Source organism: Malus domestica, chromosome 14 (assembly GCF_042453785.1).
Source record: "Malus domestica chromosome 14, GDT2T_hap1".
Lineage (NCBI taxonomy): Eukaryota > Viridiplantae > Streptophyta > Magnoliopsida > Rosales > Rosaceae > Malus > Malus domestica.
The window spans coordinates 18,488,717-18,496,590 of NC_091674.1; the positions used below are offsets into that span (position 1 = coordinate 18,488,717).

The following is a 7,874-nucleotide window of genomic DNA, read 5'->3' on the forward strand; positions in this document are numbered from 1 at the left end:
AATTGGTTATTTAATTGGCAATTAATTGATTAATTAGGTAATAAATCCATTAATTAGCCAATTAACATAATTTAAAATGAATGTTTTGGAGGTTATGGAATAATTAACTTGTGGAGAATATAGGGTGAGGATGGATTTAATAATTTTGAATTTGTTACCTATTTTGGGCATTTTTGACTTGGTTGAGGGATGATTGCCCGCTGCTCGCATGTAGGAATCCCCGATATGCCTCAATGGTATTTTTATCCTCTTTTATCCAAAATCCACGTGTCGCCTCTCGATTATTTTTGACTCCACAACTATGATTGACTTTTCTTCTTCTATTTTGATAGGTCGGACTATTCTTACACTGTGCTAAAATTCATGCACGTAAGTAACTAGCTAGCTAGAAAGGTTATGTACAGTAATAGAAGTACTTCTTGGGACTTCTGCTTGCAATCACTAATCAAGCAAGAAGATTGATATCTTGTATCTTTATAGGAAGACTAATTTACATGAAACGGGTTCACTGTTACTTGTCGTCTTGTATTTAATAATTCATCGTCAAGTGTAAATTTTTATCTACATGGCTTGTATTATTAGATTGAGCCGCCATGTAACAGTGACTTGTTCCTTGTAAGTTGCTGAGTATTATCTAATGGATATAGTATTTCACTGGAGTCTGTTTGTATTCATCTTCAACTAAGCAAATGACTAAATTTTGCATTAGTTATATTTGATAATACAGTGGTAATTGATCCCACCAAAAATTCAAATTTTAACCCTTCTATTGAAGTCTGTTAAGATTCAAACCTAAAATTACTATTTATGTCAACTCTCCGTTAACCTATTGAGCCTTTATAATCAAAGGGAAAAAAAAATCATTCATCCAAGGCCATGAACCTTTCCTCCATACTTCGATTCCATTCAAAGATATTTTGTAAAGGGGTGGAATAGGCCAAACTAGGGTTGGTTCGGTATGGGATACCGAACCAAAAACCATGTTCTGATTCCCAAATCGAAGATTTCGGGAATCTCAATTTCAAGACCGATCCCAAACCAAATTTTCGGGAATCCCAAATTTCGGGAATCCTGAAATAGTTTCGGGATTTCGAGACAAATCAGGAATCACGAAATAGTAACTAATGTATACTGACCAATGCATAAATTGCCTTAAGATCTGCTAAACTAAAGTAACAAAATGACAAAGCTATCTAGATTACAGACTAGAAACAAAGCTATAGTTGCTGACCTTATGCCAAATCCCTCGAGCTCTTTTTCAATTAGACCCAATAACTTTATAAAACCTGAATTGGTAGCAAATGATGCAATAACTTCCAGACTAAATATTATGGAAGTCACTTACTAACAAGAAAAGCTCTTCAGCCCCATTAAAAAGAAAAATAACAGGTCGAGGAAGAACCCATCCAGAATCCACCATTAGCCTTGCTATTTCCAGCATTGATGCTGCAAAAGATTAGAAAAATAAAGAAAGTGACATGAACATGCAAGAAATGGTTAAAATCAAGTGAAAGTTTGTTTCCACACACCTACACATGAACCACAATCAGCAGCACCTGGGGAAGCAAGTGGACTGTCAAAATGTCTTTAACAAAACTGATGGTTCATTGTCTTGTGAATATATTGACGATATCCTTCCATTGAATACAACTTAATGTGAAGTGAAATTTACTAAACTGCTGCAAGATGAAAACATCAATGCCACTGTATTACTCATAACATTCTTAAAACTTTGACCAAAACAATAGATACTTATAGCGACGGCAATAAGTAGTGACAAAACTGAGACCAGCAGCATATTGACAAGAATTTTTTTTTTTTTTTTTGTCAAATATTGACAAGAAATTAAAGTAATCGAAATATGTGTATACTTTACCTCATCACAATATTTGTGTGGTTTCTGTAACCAAGAGAAACAATTTTTTATCTCAATTCTGCAAGTATAAAAATTTAGGCACCATTGCCACACGAAACTCGGATAAACAATGAATAAATAAATAAAAGAAACAATCTTTATAGTGTATTACAGACCTAACATTGGACCCAGCTCATTCCTTCATCATTTCCAACTGCCCCGTAATGTACCGAGCAGCTTCGGTCAAGCCAGGACACCCTTCCTATCAACAAATTAGGAAATTTCAAATAAGTACCTCAACCCAAAACTTGTCCCCAATCTCTCCAATAGAGATTACAATGGCGAATTCAAATCAAACCCAAAAAAAATAAGAAATTGTTTTTCTTTTCAATTTGGACAAAAATGGAGGAAAAACAGTGAGGGCATTGAAAAATGAGCTCACTTGGCGGCCGTCGATCCTATGGGCCAACACTCGAACGTCCTCGACGACTTTGGCTTCGGAGAATCGATCGAGATGGGCGTCAATGTTGAGCAAGGATGACTGGATGAGAGAGCAAGGTGAGCGGTGAAGTGAGGTGAGGTCGAGAGAGAGTGAGTGAGCGACTGGGTGAAATTGTCCAGACTCCTGGCTTTCTGCGAAACAAATCCTAATTTTAAATAATAAAAAAATAATTACAAATAGAGCTACTGCATCAACTCTTTTTGCTGCCATTTCATGTCATGTCATATAAGAATTGGCACTTCAGTTGAAAAACACTTACGTTATCTTTTATTATTGTTATTGCTTATGTGATATTTTGACATAAAGAATCTAATATCTAGCCAAAAACGACAAAAAGGCTTCGCCTTAAAGCTAAGAGGTAGAAGCAGATAAAACAATTTAGGTGGCACTTTTGTGGGTCTGACGACCATCTGCCAAAAGAAGACAAATTCAATCTTCACAAGTTATTTCAACAAATTACATATTTAGGGATGAGGATTCTCGTTGATCTTCTTGGTGAGGATTTGAAATTACATATTTAGGGATGAGGAATCGCTTTGATCTTCTTGGTGAGGATTTGAAATTACATATTTAGGGATGACGATTAACTTCGATCTTCTTTATGAGGATTTTAAGAAATAATTTATCTTAGCTATTCATTCACATCGTGTTGCCACTTTTTATTAGTCATTATGCAGCTAGAAATTATTTTGAATTTTTTATTTAAAAATGAACTCAAATGATATTTAACAAAAACTAATTGTATGGTATAAATGAACAGTACCGATGAATTGATTCATAGGATTCTTACAAAGAGAATACAAATAGAATCCTGCTGAATACCATCAACGTCAGCAGAACTTCATGAATTCCTATACGCTATTAGGACCAAAATGTAATCCCATGATAAAATCATAAGCACCAAAATGTAATCCCATTATAAAATGGTGGGACAAATTCAATCACTAGAAGATCATCCACTTAGTCCTCTCTGAATTTCCCGTCATTCAAGCTCAAGTTCAAGCCATTCCGGTGTAACCAGTTCAACAAAAAATGGCATTGCCAACAGCTCCAGAACAATCCCTATTAAACATTAGTCACTCTTCATCTCTCAAATGCACTTCTAAGTCATCTAAGTCGAGTTCGAAAAGAAGGAAAAATCATCCCAGCTCAAGGACCTTGCCCAACAATTACTTGTAGAAGCAGCCATGCTCCATACTGAAGACCCAGACTCCTCCGAATCTTTAAATGCATCCTCTCAACAACCCGCCAGCACGCAAAAAGCCAAATGGGCAGATTACCAGAATTCCCAAGATCCGTTTGAATTATATAATTCAAATATGTAATAATTTGTAATCATCTCAAATTTTTACCCATGTAAATTCTATAGTGTCAACCATGTGACCCCTTCAGAAAGACAGCATCTGCAATAGCAGCAATCATTCAGACAAGTCACTATTCATGAATAGTAAAACCACTTTTACTATTCATCCATCATTTCAGAAGAAGTTGCGTGATTCCACAATAAAAGAAAAATTATTCCTCCAGCTTTTATAGCTCATAGTAGAGACAGCCGGGATTCCTGCTTGAGCTTCAATGATTCATCCAACCATCTCCAGCCTATATCATCACAATTCAGAACCCATACTGGGGAGGCTAAAACTTCTGCGTATTCTCATACAACAGAACAAAAGACAACATTCAACACTCACCATCTCAGTTCAAATTTGTAAACACTTAAACACATTTAATTATCATGTCAAGGATGCCTGCGAGCTCCATCTCCATATTCATCCACTGTAATTGCCAGTAGGCAAATTGTAAGTCTTTAATTCAAAGTTTAATAAACTTATTTTCAAAACATATTCCTATCATTAATTTTAATTCATTATTTTCATTATGAAGAATATTTTCATAACTACTGATTTTGAATGGCATAAGTGTCTTGCTCCTATTCAGTTCATTGATATATCAAATTCAAGGTAAATATCGACCAATCATTCATTATCTTCTTCTTGTCTATTTATAATATTTGGTATGATATATGCACTCCCAATGATCATCATGACTGTAGTCTTGATTGTTGTTCTCATAATTTCTACCATCATCAGTAGATAGTTGCTCTGCACCCATTTGGTATCAGAGTCAAATGAGTGGTAATTGCATTAGCATCTTCTTAATCTGCAAGTCAGGTTCATTTTCAATCTTCCAATTTACAGTCTATCTTATATGTTAATCTTCTACGTATGTTTGTTCAACTCCCCAACCAAACAGTAAGGCGTGTTCCAATAAGTCCTAGGAAAGGCATGAGCGGGGAAGGACTTTAGCTAATTCGCGAGGAAGGTGACATATTTAAGTTTTCTGTATTTTGTTTGCCTATATTGTGAACTTCATGAATAGATTATTTAGATCTAATTCAATGGCCAGCACTAGCTCTAGATCCAGTCTAGGCACAATTCCATATATTGTTAATGAAGAACAAAAACTTGATTTTCAAATTGATGAAAGTATTAACTTTGGAGATTGGAATATCCCCAAGGTTTCAAGTAAAAATATTTACAAAAAGAAATGGTCAGTAGCCTCATTTAGAAGTGAACATCATGTTAAGATAGTTGAAAAAGCTTATGCTCTTAGTAAAGAACATGAAACTTGTCAATTGGTTTCTTCTGAACAAATCAAAACACACTGAAAAGATGGTCATAACTATATCCACATAGGCTTAGTCCAGATAACCGTAAAACCTTTAACACATAGAGGCCTTAATACTTCTATTTTGTTATGTCTCCGATATGCTAGATTCACTAACTTCAGTGATAGTCTACTTGGAATGATTGAATCCAGTCTTTACAATGGACCTATCCATTTTGATTATTTTCCATACCTTACCATAAGTCTTTCAGATCCTCATATGCTGAAAGCACTCACATTAAACATCAAAACTTCAGGATACCAAGTCCTTGAAGGAACATAGCCCTTGGCACTAATATATAGGGTTTACTACAAAGTCACTGGCACATATATGAATTTCCAGGCCTTAACCAAAAGTCCTAGAGATCACACACTCTTAATCTAAACCAACCAAGAAAATGCGAACATTAAAGGTCCCAGAACCATTAGGTGGTCAGATATCAGTCTACCTTCATATTGGTGTTTGATTAATGAAAGTCGGCCAGTAGCCATCCAAAACAGTTTAGTCAACCTAGACGATATAGAACAATATTTTGATGGGACTGTCAAAATTAATTTTGATCGTCCAGCTAGAAGATCTTGTGAGTCTATCCACTAACATAAATCATTTGCTCCTAGCAGAAATTCTTTTTCTAGATCCATACCAAATGATAGGATGAGTCAAGATCAAGAGTTGATAAATTCATTAGCCAATAGGAAATTAAAAACAGTAGACACTAGATCATCTGTTACCCAACAAGAATTAATCAATTATTTGATCAATATCAAATTAAAATCAGTAGAAACAACCTTTCAGGTTGCACATCCAAGGTACCAGCCTCAAACCCAAGATCAAGGAGAACAAACTTCTCTTACTGAATCTGATTTTGACGCAGGATAGATTCACCATCAACTTTTAGTTTTAAAAAAACCTTTCAAATGTAATAAGAAAAGGTTCAATGCTAATATTGAAGCCACAAAAAATATTTCCAGAAGGAATAGTTTCAGAAATAAATATACCAAAGAACAAAAATTGGAAATTTACAAAGAATAGACTAATTTTATGGAAACCCACAGATTTGAAGTATTTTTCTTCGATTATGTTGAAAAATACTATAAGTCTACAAATAAATTAGAAGTAATAACCAAAGAAAATTGGCTTAAAGAAGACAAGATTATTGTCTCTTCTAGCCATCCTCCACAAGAAACAATTCTCATCATAACTGCTAATACACAAATTCCAACTACTCCTTTTAAAATCCCAAAAGAGGATACAGGAGTTAAACTAGTTATAGAACAAAATAATTTCACAAATCGAGTCTTCATACAATCGGAAAACAATTAGATAAAATAGAAACAAAAATAGATAAATTTTCTCAACCAAAACCAACACACAAGGAAAAACCATTAATTAACTTCCCAGAATCTTCTTCTTGCATGATCGCTTTAAAGACAATGTCTACAAGTAAAAAAAAAGAACAAATGTTACAACAACTAAAACAAGAAAAACCAATCAATGTTTTACAAAATCAAGAAGAGTCTCAGGTAGAAACAAATTCTACAATATGGGATTCTGAGAACGAAATTGACACAGATTCTGTAAGAAAAGTGGAACAAGCTTTTCAAAACCTTGAACTTAAGAGGATTACCAACAAATGTATTAATCCAACATCTCTAAAAAAAAATGGTATCCCAGACCTACTCCTCCTGATATTTAGTTTGAAAAAAGAAATATCCAAAATCAATTTTTCGTCTCTTCTGATAAACTCTATGAATGGAATATAGATGGTTTATCAGAACAAGAACTCTTAAATAAAATCCAATATATTTCTATGGTTGCTAATAGCTATATCACCAGTCATAATCTTAGCCAAACACAAGTTATTGACCTTTTGGTCACTGGATTTACTGAAATGCTTCATTCCTTGTGGGAGAAACATCTTACTGAACAATTCAGAAATGAAATAAAACATGCAGTTAAAAGAGATGAAGATGGAATACCCATCTTCGATGAACAAATAGGACAAGACGTCCCTAACGCAGTTAACACATTGCTCTTCACAATCATAGAACATTTTATAGAAACACCTAGTATTGTCACCACTAGGATCCATGATCAACTCAGTAATTTAAGATGTTCTACACTAAGCGACTTTAGATGGTACACAGATGTATTCATGTCTAGAGTCATGCTTCGAAAAGATAGTAATCAACCATTTTGGAAAGAAAAATTTATTAATGGATTACCAAACCTCTTTGCTCATAAAATTCGAAATTTCTTAGTTGATGAAGAAGGTGTCATACCATATCATACCCTTACTTATGGAAATATAATTAATATTATCCAGAAGGAAGACTTGAAAATGTGTATAGATATGAAAATTTCAAAACAAGTTAACAAGGATAAATCCATCGCTAACTATAAATTATGAACGTTCTGTGAACAATATGGACTACCTTCTATTGCTCCTTCTAACAAAAAGAAAAGATCACAAGTCTATCATAAGTACTCCAATAAGTACCCATGTAGGCAATACCCTAAATATAATAAATACAAATCTAAAAATAAAAACTTTGAAACTATAAAGTTTTACGAAAAACCCAAGACTGATAAGCCAAAGAGAAAATCTTCAGGGAAATTTTCCCCTCAAGACCAAAAAGGAAAATGCTACAAATGTGGCAAATTTGGTCATTATGCAAACAAATGTCGTGTTAAGAAAACTATCAACCAATTGAAGATCTTTGAGGAAGAGAAACTTCAGTTAATCCAAGTCTTAGAACTTAGGAACACAGATCATAGTCAATCAGAATATGATTTGGAATTATCCTCTTCTGATAACAATTCCTCTAGTAATCTTTCGTCACCCGATA

At 34.0% G+C, this 7,874-nt stretch overlaps 1 long non-coding RNA gene across 3 annotated transcripts; it reads right to left on the reverse strand.

Annotated features, from left to right (window-relative positions):
* Window positions 1-1,232: 1,232 nt before the first annotated feature.
* On the reverse strand, window positions 1,233-2,549 carry LOC103431333 (uncharacterized). 3 transcript variants are annotated; one of them, XR_001789551.3, is made up of 5 exons: window positions 2,298-2,549; window positions 2,032-2,117; window positions 1,877-1,934; window positions 1,530-1,634; window positions 1,233-1,446 (listed from the first exon to the last, which is right to left on the reverse strand). It is a non-coding gene; the product is annotated as an uncharacterized lncRNA (long non-coding RNA). The 3 variants fall into 3 exon arrangements; XR_001789552.3 differs by having other exon boundaries at window positions 1,530-1,679; XR_528862.3 differs by lacking the exon at window positions 1,877-1,934 and having other exon boundaries at window positions 1,530-1,679.
* Between the last annotated feature and the right edge of the window lie 5,325 nt (window positions 2,550-7,874).